The 16,487-nt window shown below is 31.9% G+C and overlaps 1 long non-coding RNA gene across 2 annotated transcripts; it reads left to right on the top strand.

The window, feature by feature from the left end:
• Positions 1-3,461: 3,461 nt before the first annotated feature.
• On the top strand, positions 3,462-6,659 carry LOC114381062. Of its 2 annotated transcripts, none has more exons than XR_003659933.1 (8): positions 3,462-3,534; positions 3,609-3,708; positions 3,975-4,065; positions 4,595-4,672; positions 4,760-4,858; positions 5,178-5,230; positions 5,535-5,576; positions 6,410-6,659. It is a non-coding gene; the product is annotated as an uncharacterized LOC114381062 (long non-coding RNA). The 2 variants fall into 2 exon arrangements; XR_003659932.1 differs by having other exon boundaries at positions 3,952-4,065.
• Positions 6,660-16,487: the final 9,828 nt, after the last annotated feature.

Genomic DNA, 16,487 nt, shown 5'->3' with positions numbered 1-16,487 from the left:
AAAATACTAACCTATTATGTGAGAGGGCTCGAGGAGAAAACAAAATGTAGGGTGATTCGATAGTTGGTTATGAAGGAAGAGGTACAATTTCTTTGTATTCAAGAAACAAAAAAGAGGATATCAATCAAGAACTTTGTGATGCTTTGTGGGGAGATAAGGTATTTGAATTCTTCTTTAGTCCAACAGTTGGAACAACTGGTGGTTTATTATGCATTTGGAATAAGGATGCATTGGAAGCAACAAATTTAGTAGTGGGGAATGGTTTTATTTTCGTGGAGGGATTTCGGAAGGAAAAAAAGGTGTAATGTAGCTATTACCAATGTGTATTATCCTTGTGACTTGGTTAAAAAAAGAAGAGTGTGGGAAGATCTTACACTTAAAAAATCTCAAAGTAATGCGGAATTATGGTGTGTGGCAGGAGACTTCAATTGCGTTAAGGGCAAATGAACGAAGATAAGAGGGTGAAGGATATGATGGAATGGGTGAAAGAAGAGAATTCAATCAATTTATGGAAGACTTGGGAGTGGAGGATATTCCTATGTTGGGGAGAAGATATACATGGTTAGGCGGCCTAATGGGAAAGCTATGAGTTGAATTGATAGAATTTTTGTAAATAGAGAATGGATCAACAAATGGTCGGGATGCTCACAACATGTCTTAAAGAGAAACATTTTGGACCATTGTTCAATTGTATTGAAGAATGCTAAGGTGGATTGGGAACCTAAACCTTTTAAGGTATTGGAGTGTTGGTTTGAAGATAAAAAAAAATGATAAATATGTGGAGGAGGCATGAAGTGACTTACATGTGCAAGGTTGGGGAACCTTTATTTTAAAAGAGAAATTAAAAGGATTGAAGAAGTGGAATAAAGAACATTTTGACCACCTTGGGAAGAGACTAGAAGTAATACAACATGAAATGAATGAAACTGAAGTGAAAGGGGAAAGTGTGCTTCTAAATGAGGAAGAAGTGAGAATTACAAGAGGAGTATTGAAAAGTAGCTAACTACAATGAATCCCTTTATAGACAAATAGCTAGAATGAAGTGAAACCTAGAGAGAAATTGCAATACAAGATTTTTCCATAGTGTGGTGAAATAGAGGAAAAGGAAAAATATGCTTTGTGGCCTACAAATTGGTGGAGAATGGATTGATGATCCTAGTAGAGTAAAAGAAGAAGCATCTTGTTTTTTTGAAAAAAGATTTAGTGAAGAGAGGTGGTAAAGACCAAGGCTTGATGGAGTAGCTTTCAAACAAGTATCTAAGCAAGAAAATACAATGCTTCTCGAAAGGTTTGAAGAGGTGGAGACCAAAGAGGCAGTGTGTGAATGTGGTAACTTGAAGAGCCCAAGACCGAATGGCCTAAATTTCAAGTTTATCAAGCACTTTTGGTACCCATTGAAGGATGATGTGGAAAGATTTCTTGAGGAATTCCAACAAAATGGAATGCTACCTAGAAGGAGTAATGCTTCTTCCATCACCCTTATTCCTAAGGTAGATGATCCACAATGCTTGAATGAATTTAGACCAATTTCACTAGTGGGTTGCATGTACAAAGTTCTTGCTAAGATATTGGCAAATAGGTTGAAGAAGGTTCTTAGTGAAGTAATAGATAAAAAAATCAAGGAGCTTTTTTGAGTGGTAGAAATCTTATGCATAGGGTAGTGGTGGCCAATGAAGTTATTGATGAGGTAGGGGGAAAAAGAAAAGTTATCTTGTGTTCAAGGTAGATTATGAAAAGGCTTACGATTCTGTAAGTTGGAAATTTCTTGAATATATGTTTTGAAGACTTGGTTTCAAAGAAAAATGGATCGGGTGGATTATGAATTGATTATCTTCTAGTATGGTATCAATCCTTGTGAATGGTAGCCCATCAAGAGAGTTCAAGTTACAAACAAGGCTTAGATAAGGTGACACATTGACTTCTTTTCTCTTTGTGGTGGTGGCCGAAGGACTTATTGAAATGATGCGAGAAGCAACATCAAGAAATATGTACTCAAGCTACAAAGTGGGAAAAAATAAGGTGGAGGTGAACTTGCTTCAATATGCAGACGATACACTATTCTTAGTGGAAACAACCTTGAACAATGTCTTGGTTATTAATAGTATTTGGGCTAAAGGTGAATTTCTTTAAAAGTTGCTTTCGGGTAGAGAATTATGATGTGGTGAGATTTGCAAAGCTATTAACTTGTCGCATTTTATGCCTACTTTTCACCTATTTAGGTATCCCAATTGTTGTCAATCCTAGTAGAGTGGAAACATGGAAACCTATCATTGACAAATGTAGAAAGAAATTAGTCCCTTGGAAGCACAAGAACTTGTCATTTCTTGGGAGAATTTGTTTGACGTCTTTTCCCATCTTTTCTCTCTCGTTTTTTAAAATCCCTTCTCTTGTGGCACAAAAATTAATCTCTATTCAAATAAATTTTTTTATTGGGAGTGATAAGGAAAAAAGAAAGATTTGTTGGGACAGAGTGTGTTGTTAAGTATGAGGGGGTGGAAATGGCTTTTGAGAGAGGAGACATAATCTCATTCATCATTGTGGTGGCATGACTTAAAGTTAGTATATGGAGGGGGTTGTCAAAATAGGTGGTTTGATAGGAGACTTAAGTGGAAATTAGGACCGATGAATCAAACGAGATTTTGGCTTAATAATTGGTTGGGGGAAGAGAGCTTGGTGGAGAAATTTCCAAGATTATTCAATATCTCCACACAACAAAATGAGTGTATTGAGATGGTGGGCTTATGGAGGGGAGATGTTTTGGAATGGTGTCTAGAGTGGAGGAGATGTATGCTTGAGTGAGAAGTTGCAGCATACCTTATTGAACATGATCATTTTGCCAATGGTAGTATGCATCATAATTCATAATTCGTAACCAGTGCTGTCTACTGCCCTTGTGAAGGTGACATGTTCAATATTTAATGTTAAAGACAGGATTAATGGTAGTATGCATCATAATTTGTAGTGAGAAGCAAATAAGGAAGGTTGCATCACTGCAGCAGCTCCACTCCTTGTGATTTTGATGCAAATGATCATGGAACATTGGAAGTAACTTCCTGCAGCTGCCATTCATAAGATTAGGATTTTGGACATACAAATTTTAAATGCAGATATGCCAGAAATCGTCTGATCAGGAAGCTTGAAGGGTTTGGAAAGTTTGATCTGGTGGAGCTTTTCCATTGATCATAAGTTTGGAAGATCCATATTTTGAATGTATCTATTGGCCTCAGGCATCAATTCCTTTCTGAGATAATGAGCTTGACTATATATATCATCTAGACCTGTTTCATGATTCAGAAATGCTTAGAATGGAGTTGCACATGATTGGAGAAGCATGCTTGTGGGTTTTACGATTCAAACTCATTATTGCTGATTAGTGATTATAGAGTTGTTTCTAATTAACTTGAGCTTCTTTTCTGTTTTGTTTCTTTTCTAGTCCTTTATATTTTTTTTTTTACTTGTCAGGTTACATTCCCCAAAGTTAAAGTGAGGCTAAAATTGGGTAGTGTCCAAAGGAATATACCTCACCTTACTCAGGTATGTTTTGTTATTACCACAGTCCACAGATTAAATAGTGAAAAACATACAAACATAATATTTTGAAATTTTAGGTTGGTCCCATGTTAGTTACACATTGGGAGCTTAGTGGGCCGGTTGTTCTTCGGTTATCTGCTTGGGGTGCTCGTTTTCTGTTCAGTTCAGGTTACAAAGGTAAAGGAAAATCTTTTCCCATACTGTGTTTGGAATCTTCAAAATTATTATAAAATTGAATTGAATTCTTGTATGAAACTGGTTTTGAGATAATAGTTTAGGATTTGAATTCATTTACAAATCATTTCATGTGTAATATCTTCTAATGTTAGTAACTTTTGGTAGGATTTGTAAATCATTTTCACTCAAGTGAATTCTTTTCTATTCTGAAGTGTTCAAACATTTCCATTTTCCCTTTTACAGATATTGTTATCATTTGGGTGCAGGCAAACTTTTTTGTGGATTTTATCCCTGATCTGCAATTCTGCATGAGAAAGTTTGAAGTCAGTTCTTTCTCATCACAAGCTTCAATATGCGGTAAATTATTGCTTTGGTGCTTCTGCAAAATTCTACAAACCTATATTACGCTGTATTAAGTTGGAAGCGGAAGGTGATTATATGATATAGTCACTGAGTTTCTTTTGATCTTTTCTTAGGCAATTAATATATATATATATATATGGCATAGATCCATTTTATCTTGCTTGACATTTTACAGAACTGTGTTTATGGAGAAGAAAATTTTGGTTTAGCTTAATAGTTGGAAATTGGAATGTTTAATGAGTCTGCCAAATGGGATTGCATGTACAGATTTACTCTATCTAATATCTCCTGTTGATTTAGTATGGAGTTGCATCAAGACAGCCACACACAATCATGCTATAAGTTTCTCCTCTCTACAATCTTTTTTTACTTGATTTCAGAAACTGGCATTAAATTTAATGTAAGCAGTTTGATCAAAAGACTATTTCCCTGTAAATTTCAACTATGATGTCATTCACTACAAAATTGCAACCAATTGTGTTCAAAATGGTTGCAGTAAGTTGTTTTGCTTGTGCCTTTGCAGAAACAAAAAGTACTCAATTCCTGTCCTCCTGAATTTGGCATAACTAAAAGATTTTGGAGCTATGTGTTGGAACGAAAGGTCTTATAGCGATTCCTAATTTTTTTAATTATTGTAGACTTTAGCTAAAAAACCTTTACAAATTATATAAATATTCATCATATGTAGGGTTTAAGGGGAGATATTCTGTGGGCTTCCATATCAAATAATTCATTGATGTCCATTGATTCTTTGTTAAAGGACTGCATATTTGATGTTACAGGAAAGGTAAGATTTCCTATCCTTTCTTTGATATTAGAAAATATAATTTACGAGAAATTATACTACAACAAATTGTAGAGCAAAATATACAACTAAGAAAGAGAAAGAGAGAAAAGAAAAATAAATTTGAATTTAAAATGTAATAAATGATAGGATGAAGGAGAGAGAGACGCAAAATATAATATATACTTTGTACCTGTATCACTTCTAATAATTTAATGACAATTTAAGGATGAATTTGCTTAATATTGTTCATGTATTGCCTTTCAAAAAAAAAAACTATTGTTCATGTATCCTTGATTTAACATTTTTTCTGTCCTAACAGAGGGTCAATTTAAGGATGAATTTGTTACTGCTGGTGGTGTTCCCTTATCAGAGGTTCTCTTTCTTTCTCACTTTTTTCCTTCTTCCTCCCCACACTTCCATTAATTAGAAGTATAATTCAACTGATTTTTTTTCTTCAAGATTTCGCTTAATACAATGGAAGGCAAAATTTGCTCACGTCTTTTCTTTGCTGGAGAGTTAGCTTGATTTTAAAACTTGTGTCTTTTATTTGAAGTCTCGAAGAAGTAACTATAACTCTTTATTTTTTTTATCATGAAGTAACTATAACTCTTTATTTTTTTATCATGAAGTAACTATAACTCTATGGTATGGTAATGCAATAATATTTATTTTGCAGATACTGAATGTTGATGGGGTAACTGGTGGTTTCAATTTCCAGGTAAATACATGTGATTATAATAATATGAAGGCTTAATAGACATATAATTTCATAAGTTATTAATAATATAATCTTGTATATGCCATACGCTGGATTTTTGAATTCTTACCATACCATGGAGGCATGGAACATTATTTTGGTTCGTGGTATATTCTTGTTTGGAAGTTTCACTTCAACTTTAATTGTCACTGGATATTCTTGTTGTGCTTTCATGTTGCCCCACATTTGACGTATTTCTTCAAATAGCGTAAGCCCTTTGATTTTTCCTCCCAAACTATTCGTAGCATATACTATGTACTATATGCTATATATTATACTATACAGCATAAAAAGAAAGCTCGTCAACATTGAGAGGAAATATCTCATTATACGGATAGTTTTTTTAGTAGAATTTCACTAAATAGTTTCTACGAAAGTTTGTGTGTGGCTTTTGTTTATGAATTTTATATTTATTTTTAAGAAGAAAAGTCTAAAAAGCTAGATAAACAGTGCTCAAGAAGTCTTCTATTTAAAGGTCAATGTATTTTTGGCAATTAAATGAAACTTTTTGTGGCCTTCTTTTTCACAAGGAAAACAATGGACATAAATAATTATAAAGTATTTTATATTGAAAAATAAAATTTTATATTGTATTCAATTATAAATATGATATTATGCCTTAGTATGTATATACAGCATTAGAAATGTAGCATAAATTGAGGATCTAATTTGCCCTAGAACCACTGGCTCATTCACTTTTTTCATAAAAAGAAAAGGAGAACAACTTTATGACTAATTGATTGGTAGTATACTCAAGACTCAACTTCATGCATTTTCCTTTGTTCTGTGTACAGAATGCTTGGTCGGGAGGATTTATTGCAGGAACCACTATCGGTGGATTAGCACTTGGTTCTTATCTAGGTTCAAAGTAAACGCAAATTTTCAAAGTCGCATGCTTTTGTGTAGGCAACTTGATTTTTCATTTTTGGGATGTCAACGAGGATAAGTAGTACATTTTATCTAATTCTTTTTGGATGCACTTTTCCTTTTCCGAGCATAAAGATAGTTTAATGGATGAGATTTTAATACGAAAAGTTCTTTAAAAATGGGCTGTTTTTTTTTCTTCAACAAATATCTTTTTTTGGGGAAGCAATCATATTTGTTGCATTGTTTGTACTTTAAAGGTTGATCTTATCAAGTAAAACATTCAGTTAGGTAGGTCAATCTTATCAAGTGCCCACACTAGGAATGAAAATAAGGTCGGGTGAACATGGGTAATATCTCCTATCACTTGTCTGTCTCCTTAGATAAAAAAATTTATGTTCCCGTCTTATACCCATACGGGTATTCGTCAAGTGGATACCTATGAATTTGATTAATATTTGTGGGTATCTGTAGATAGTTATTAAAAAAAGCTTTTGTATTAATAAACTATTGATTCAAAATACATCAATTAATGAATACAAGAAATGAAGCATAAAATAATTGTTCTAATCTACAATGTATTCAAAATACTTGAAATCTATCTACACATTGATCAGAATACTAAAATTTAAGTAACTTATTTATATGTGTGATGATATTCAAGTAATTTATACGAACATGTATCCACATGAACAAGTATCGTGAATTTGTCCCTGTCCCATTAATAAATGTGTAGAGAAAAAATTCATTGAATTGTCTATAAGTACCTATTTAACTATTCAATTTCAATTCATTTCAGATTTTATCTATTGTAATATATATTTTTGTCACCTCTAGCCCATGTCTCTCAATCTTATTGTTTAAGAGGTTATATATCATCTAGTCAAGGAGGTTGACTTTATTAAGTGCTCACATAATTTAGATTTGACATTTGAGGGGTTGTGAACCATCTAATTAGGGAGGTTGACTTATCAAGCACCCATGCCTTTCAGGCTTGACGCTTAAGGGATTGTGAATCATCTAGCTAGGGAGGTTGACTTTGTCAAGCGTCCATACCTTTCAAGGTTGGCATTTAAAGGGTTGTGAACCATTTGACTAGAAAGGTTGACCTTATTAAGTGTCCATGCCTTTTATGCTCGACGATTAATTTTTTATTAACTATCTGGCTAGGTATGTTGACCTTATCAAGCACATGTGCCTTTCAAACTCAACACTTGAAGGGATGAGAATCATCTAACTAAGGAGACAACTTTATCAAGCATTTATGCCTTTCAATCCTAATGCTTGAGGTGTTGTGAACCATCTGGTTAAGGAGACCAATTGATATTCACAAAATAAGGCTAGGCTCTAAGGAAATACCAAGTTAATAAAGGGATTTGAACTGATAAGAATGATTAAGGGAAAGTTGTCTATTACGTTGTGATGCCATGGTGTCATGACCCTCGATCCACAAACCTAAGGAACCCATACGAATTAATGGGATTCTAGAGCTTTCTAACACGAGTAAGGTGTGATAAATAGCACCACACCTTCACACATAGGAGAAACACAAGAAGCATCATGCTCTAACACATAAAAAAATTGTCGTGAGAGTAATCGAAAAGCACATAGCATAAGCAAGTGTGATACTCCACTATCACACTTAGGTCACACATAGAAAGACTCGTTGAGGTATCTTGAGTCTCTATCTGGCTCTAGGATTTCTCAAGGACCATGTTCTCTAAAGTGAATAATTATAATAATATAGCATCATCTTGTTTTTCTTTGATACATATATACAACATTATTTCCCAAACATTATTAATAAGTGTGAATAGTCATAATAATTTAATAAGTGTTTTGCAGTTAAAAATGATTATTAAAAAGAAGACAATGTTGACTTTTTTTAACAAACATTATTTCTTGGTAAAACACTTGCTATTAGATAATATTATTTTTAAAATAATGATTGAAAATAAGTATTTTTTATATTAAAATGTATAATTATTTTAAAATTTAATCTTAACATAATCTCATGCATATTTGTCTCATTTGGTCTCATATGATTGTAAGACTAAAATATTAAACCTGTAATGTTACAAACTACAAAACGAAATACAAGTCATTAACAAATGCAAGAAAACAAAATCAAAATATGCCTCCAGCCATTGTCATGAAAAAACTGTCTTGTTTTGGTTCTTTCAAGCTCTCAGTCTCTTTATCTATAGATGGTGTATCAAACGAAAATGAAAGAAATGAGCTCAGGAACCAAACATATGTGCTATATGTAGGCATTCTATCATCAATAATGCATTTAGTAGTCATTACCACCAATTAATAGTCATTACCACTTATTAGTAGTCATTCAATATTTGGTTTTTCAACTCCAAAACGGATGGAGCAATTGACATTCCAAAATGTACAGACCAAAATTATTACATTCTCCCACTTGATCTAAACGTTTTGACTCATTGATTAAAATAAGTCAATGCTCAATCTTCTTAAGAAATGAACATATGAATCTTAGCAATAGTTCCTCTTATAACATGTTCAATTTCCCAAGTAGTATACTCAAGGTGGTAATAAAACTCAATAAATAAACCCAAAGTTTATTCTTGGTCCAAAACATATTTTTTCTCAAATAAATCAATGTGACCTGAATATGAGAAAATATCATAATATAAAAGTTTCAACTCTGTATGTATACAATCATAGAGTGGAACCAAGTAGCACTCTCTCTACATGATCCTTGAATTTAAACGGTGGCATGCCCTTAGTCAAAGGATCAGCGATCATCAACTCAATGCTTATATGCTCAATGACCATTTTCTTATTTTTTACTCTTTCTCTAATGGCTAAGTACTTAATGTCGATGTGTTTACTTCGAATTCCACTTTTGTTATTCTTAGCCATAAAGATAGCAACTGAGTTATCGTAGAAAATTCTCAAAGGCCTTGAAATAGTATCAACTATCTTCAGCCCAGAAATGAAACTCTTAAGTCATACACCATGTGATGTAGCCTCAAAGCAAGAGACAAACTCACCTTCCATGTTAGAAGTAACAATCAAAGTATGCTTAACACTCCTCCACGAAATAGCTCCACCAGCCACCATGAAAATGTACCCAAATGTTGATTTGCGAGAATCAACACAGTCAGTAAAGTCTGAGTTTGAATAACCAAATTCATCTAGATTGTTTGTCTATCTATACATAAACATGTAATATTTGGTCCCTTGAAGGCACATCATCACTTTCTTTGCATCTCTCCAATGGTTAATACCTGAATTACTCTGATATCTCCCTAACATTCCAACTGCAAAAGCAATGTCTAACCTTGTGTATACTTTAGCATACATAAGGCTTCCAACAACTGAAGCATAAGGAATGTTGTTCATCTATTCCCTCTCCAAGTCATTCTTTGGGCATTGGTTCAAATTAAACATATCACCCTTCACAATAGGAGCGACACTTGGTGAACAATGTTTCATTTGAAATCTCTCTAAAATGTTATTAATATAGGTTTCTTGTAATAAACCTAAAATACCTCGAGGTCTATCTCTATGAATCTTAATGCCAATGACATAAGATGCATCACTCATATCCTTCATGTCAAAATTCTTAGAGAGAAATTGTTTCACCTCATGTAGCAAACCCCGATTATTGGCTACAAGTAAAATATCATCTACATATAAAACAAGAAAACATATTTTACTCTCACTGGCCTTAAGGTATATGCATTGATCCATAGGGTTTTCATCAAAACCAAATGAATAAATTATCCCATGAAACTTAAGATACCACTGACAAGAGGCTTGTTTTAAACCATATATAGATTTATTAAGCTTGCAAACCAAATGCTCACCATTGCTAGAGGATAAGCCTTCAGGTCGTTTCATATAAACCTCTTCCTCTGAATCACCATTAAGAAATGTTGTTTTCACATCCATTTATTGCAACTCAAGGTCAAAATGAGCAACTAATGTCAAGATAATACAAAGATAATATTTCTTAAATATAGGGAAAAAAGTCTATATGTAGTCAATTCCTTCTTTTTGAGTAAATCCTTTAGTAACGAGTCTTACCTTGTGTCTCTCAATGTTGTCTAATGAGTCCATTTTGGTCTTAAAGACCCATTTATAGCCAATGGTCTTTGCCTTATTAGGCAACAAGGTTCCAAACTTTGTTGCCTTGCATGGAATTCATCTCACCCTTTATGGCATCATACCATAAATTTGACTCTTTATAACTCATGGCTTGATCAAAAGTTTTGGGATTATACCATAAATTTTCTCTTGATGCAGAAGGTTGAGACTCTATATGATCAATTTCAGAACCTAAGTCCCTCAATTGATCACTCCCACTGATCAAGTCATTTTCAAGAAACTTGGCATTTCTTGATTCCACAATCCTAGTAATATGATATGGACAATAAAACCTATAACCTTTAGACCTTTTGGCATATCCAATGAAATACCCACTAATAGTCCTCAGGTCAAGTTTCTTCTCTTGTGGGTTATATATTCTCACCTCAGATGGACAATCCCAAACGCGCATATGTTTCAAACTCGGTTTCCAACCTTTAAACAACTCAAAAGGTGTCTTTAGTACAACCTAGGTTGGAACACGATTTAATATATACACTACCATTTTTAGTGCTTCAGCCCACAAGGATTTAGGAAGATTGAAGTTGCTAAGCATACTCAGTACCATGTCCAATAATGTTCGGTTCCTTATTTTTGCCCCACCATTCTGATTTGGAGAATCAGACATAGTGTATTGGGCAACAATCTCATGTTCTTGAAGAAACTTTACAAAAGGACCAGGTGCTTGTCCATTCTCAGTATATCTGCCATAATATTCTCCACCTCTATATGATCTCACTATTTTTATTTGCTTGCCACATTGGTTGTCAACTTTAGCCTTAAAGACTTTGAAGGCATCCAATGCTTCATTTTTGTTGTGAAGGAAATAAACATTCATATATTGTGAATAATCATCTATAAAGGTGATAAAATATTTCTGACCACGTGCATCCATATCTGGACAACAAATATCAATATGAATTATTTCTAATATGCTTGAACTCCTTTTAGCACCTTTCGTAGACATGTGCTTTGCTCACTTTCCACTGGTTTCCTTAGGTTTTGCATACCCTGTAAAGAATTTTCAATATTGATTGTAGATCCAAAATCAATCCATTAGGTGTTAATATTAACACTAGCCATATTAGATTCATAATATACTAAGGAGATTGATTTACCTTTCTTCTCAAGTCACTTTTGAAATCTGGGGCAATTCTTCTTCATGTGTCCCTTCTTCTTACAAAAGAAACACTTTGTCACCTTCTTAATATCAACTCGAGGTGGTATTTTACCATTCCCCATTTGATTAGCTTAAGACTTAGTTGCTTTGTTCTTCTCACAAGCATTTGTCAGCAATGCACTCTCATCCATCTCCATTATAAACCTTTCTTCTTCTTGAACATACATGGTCACTAATTCATTGATATATCATTTGTCCTTATGTGTGTTGTAGGAAATCTTAAACAACCCATATTCCGATGGAAGGGTGTTCAAAATGAAGTGCACCAGGAAGGACTTAGACATATCAACCTCTAGTTTCTTAAGTTGAGCTGAAATATATTGCATTTGCATTATGTACTAACACACACCTATCACACTGGTGAGCCGAAGAGAGGAGAACTTCATGATCATGGTGTTTGCTAAAGCCTTATTTGAAGTGATGAACTGGTCATCAATAGCCTTAAGCAAGTTTCGGACCTTTTCATGCTGGTTAACATAACCACGTATCTCAGCTGAGATTTTGGTCTTAATAAACACCATGCTAAGCTGATTAGATCGCTCCCACCGCTTATATAGCGTAATAACAGTTGGGCTACTTTTATCAATGATTGTAGGTGGTTCGTATTTCCTTATAGCATATTCTATGTCCATCCACCCCAATTGCAGAAGAATTCTCTCCTTCCATATCTTATAGTTATCTCCTTTGAATTCGAGAACATCACATTGAATATAAGAAAAACTAATAGTTTGAGAAGCTGCAAAAATCCAAAGGTGTATGCCAAAATTTGAGGCATATTAATCTTAATTATATGTCTTATCAATATAAATATACCAGAAAATTGAATCTTGTGATATAAAAGTTGTTTGTGGGGGTAAATTTTTAATTCAATAAGAAACAATTAAAATTTATGATAGAATAATCAAATTACATACTCAAATTCATGATTTATGGGTATAGCATGAAAATAATTTGATTTTCTCCCGCAAATATTTACTTTATGACAAAAACTAATCAATTATACCTACCTCATGATCCCTATGGGTAAACCATGAAAAATAATATGTCATTTTATCCCAATTAATTATACAAATATAATAAAAATTCCTATGAGATAAAATTGATTATATAAAGTATAATTAATCGCAATATTATGCCTAATTCCTTATATGATCTTTAAACAACTTAATATATAATTTTAATCAAGTTATTGATGTTGTGGCTAATCCATAATTAATCAAAATTATAAAGATCACTTAAACATAAAACTTAATCATATGAGAATAAATCATATTATACACTTTAATATCAAGATATAATACAAAGATGAATAAAATTCTCATATATAATTTGATAATTGAAACATAATATTATTCATTTGATTTCATAATAAATTTTTTATAGAATATATTCATGCATAAAATAAATTAAAACTCCATAAATTGCAAAGGTAAACAGAAACACTTAAGAATATAACATATGAAAAACGAATACATATCACGTGAATTTCAGTGACCTGTAAGTTGTGGGTTCCTTTTTTTATGAACAAAAACACTATTCATCATCTTCAACCTCTAGTGTGGGTCAAATTCAACCCATATACAGACTCAGTTGGGTCTCACTCATTTGGGCACCGTTTTACATGATTCAAAAGCCAAAAAAATATGGAAATCAACCAAAATAAATATTTCTAATCTTATTTTTAACAAACAAGACTCTAAACACCAAAAACGAAATTAGATCGAAAAAATACCAAAAATCGAAAATGGACAAGGCAGAGGCAACTGAGGCTCTGATATCGAATGTAAGACTAAAATATCAAACTTGTGATGTTAGAAACTACAAAACGAAAACACAGGTAATTAATAAGTGCGGAAAAACAAAATCAAAATATACCTATAATCATTGCCATGAAAGAGTTGTCTTGTTTTGATTCTTCCAAGTTTTCACTCTCTCTAGATGGTGTATCAGACAAAAATAAAAGATATGAGTTCAGAGACCAAACACATGTGTTATATATAGACATTTTACTATCAAGAATGCATTTAGTAGTCATTACCACTTATTAGTAGTTATTCAATATTTGACTTTTCAAGTTCAAAACTGATAAAGCAATTAACATTCCAAAATATACAGACCAAAATTATTATAATGATAACATAAAAATGATAGAATAGTCACATACAATCCCATATGATTTTTAACTGTCATGTGTTAAATTAATTATTTTAAATTTAAAACATTGATATACTAACAGAAAATGAACAAAGGATTAAAATGTAATTTTTTTCAAAAATATAAAAGATGAAAATGATTTTTTAAACATAAATGACATAAATAGGAAAAATACGACATAAAGAACCAAAATTTTAGCCTAAATTATACTTTTCTCAAAATCCAAGAATTATACTTATCATTAAACTTATCACCAAGAAGTTTAGATAAAAATTATTAATATATTAACAAACACACAAGCAGGTCAATTAAGTACCAAAATACAACACATTAAAATGGTGATTTCTTTGATTCTTTCAAGAATAAGTGCAGTTAAAGCTTGTAATAGTATGATTGAGTTTTTTTTTCTTCTAATTAGTAAGAATCAAATTTAGGTATTAAAAAATATATAATAATTCATATATATTACTCAATTGAATTAGATCTCCTTAGTAACTCAACCATTAAGTTAACAAGAATAAAAGATGACTTGTTTATCACAATAACATTAAAGTTAGTGCTACAACCAGTCCATAAATTATTAAAGCTTCCATAAAAATTAAACTAAGCAATAAACTACTTCATATTTTCCCTGTGTTTGTGGTTGTCGTGCAATCCCTTCTACAACTTGCCATGCAACATTGCCTTGATCAAACCCAAGAGCAAGCCCTATGGCCAATCTAGCAATAATAACAGAAGCAACAAAAATAATTAGATTCATGATAATTTTCTTGTAACCTAAATATGAAATAAAGAAATAATTAATGATATAATTGATCGGTAAATCATGACTTAATTTTTTAATTATCAAGATTTATTTTATTAAAGTAATTAATAAGAGTTCCAAATTGAAAATAATAGTAGTTATTGAATTCTACCAATGAGGATTCCAACATGCTTGAACTTATGAAATTGTATTATTGAAACACACACTCTTCTTATTATAATAAAGTTAATCAAACTATTTATTTAATTTCTATAATTATTTTTATTTTGAGTTTTAATCTCTACATTAAAAAAATTCTAAGTTTTAGTCTCTATACAATCTTTTTGTAATGGTTGATCACTGCCGGAAAGTTCTATTTGATGTTAATGATAAAGACCAAGCCTTATCTTATGTGTGGAGGAAGAAAAACTTGTACTTTTCTTATAAAAGAATTAAAACTTAAGAGGGAGATAACTATAAAGAGTAAGGGAATCATCTAATCTTATAATCTATAATTGTTAATAAAGGTAATTACTTTCTTTGGTATATATATTTCTTATCCCTAAATTACCTTTTAATATATAATTGCTTTTATTTTTTTGATGAACCTTTAAAATGTAATTATTGTCACTTCTCCTAAAAAAAATTATTATCACTATTTTCTTTAATTATTTTTTCCTTTTCTTTTTAAAAATAAAGATAGAGACACAAAGTACTTGTTTTTCAACTAGTAATGATAATGATATTTTTTATGTTTTAATTTTTAAAAAAAATAAAAAAAAATAAAAATTGCAATGAAATAAATACTAAAGAATTGACAAGATATATGGCATGTTAAAATGATAAGAAAACAAAGAGCAAATTGGTTGAAAGGACTGGGAAGCCCATAGACTCTAGTCAATGATCTCACTTGTGGGGGCCTCTAGTACCAGACCCTAAATATTTGGTGCTCAAACATCACGTTCCACTTGTGTCTTACTTATCCCAATAACTAATATTAAGCTCTAAGGTTATCCAAAAAGACCATCCCTCGCCTATAATATAATTCTTGTAACCAGTAACATTAATATTGTAGCTTGATTCACATATAATTATGTGTTTTAAGCATTTTTTTAAGTACAAAACATATGTATTTTTTTAGGAGTGGGACGTGGGTGTGTGACAAAATTCTCATTATAATCTTATTGGAATTAAAATTCAACATAAGTAATTAAGTTAAAGGAATCTCGGACTAATTAACCTACACATTCGATAATGTTTTTTAAATATATAATCATGAATTCAATCTTTTGATTTTTTTTCTGTATCGGAAATATTAGTCCCTGGCACAAATTTAAAAGAAAAAAATATACAATTGTTGTAACTTGTAACAAGTCTCACTCTAGGATAGTGACGCAGAAAGCAGCAAGACAGAAACGTAAAAGTTGGGCTTTACTTTATCAGAAAATCCCAAAATCCAATTCAACTTGTTCACCTTTTACCATTTACCACCCTCCTTTCCATTGCATATTCCAGCATCCCAAAATGTCCATTCCCATAAGTCCATAACAAACCCACCCAAATCAACAAAAAGAGTGACGCTTCGATGTTCGCACAATAATATAAATTTCCTATTCCTCTTAATTAAGAATTTCTTAGATGAAAAATCTTTTGTCCATGCAATCGTAAGTGACACATATTTGGAAATATTCTTAAATAAATTTTACACGAGTGTAGTAGGTAAATAAATAATTTTAAATTTCTTAATTAAGAATATCTATATGAAATTCATTCATATTTAAAATATCACATATATATATATATATAA

This window comes from Glycine soja, chromosome 13 (assembly GCF_004193775.1).
Source record: "Glycine soja cultivar W05 chromosome 13, ASM419377v2, whole genome shotgun sequence".
Classification (NCBI taxonomy): Eukaryota; Viridiplantae; Streptophyta; class Magnoliopsida; order Fabales; family Fabaceae; genus Glycine; species Glycine soja.
The sequence above is the reverse complement of the archived record's forward strand: the minus strand, read 5'-3'. Positions and strand labels throughout refer to the sequence as shown.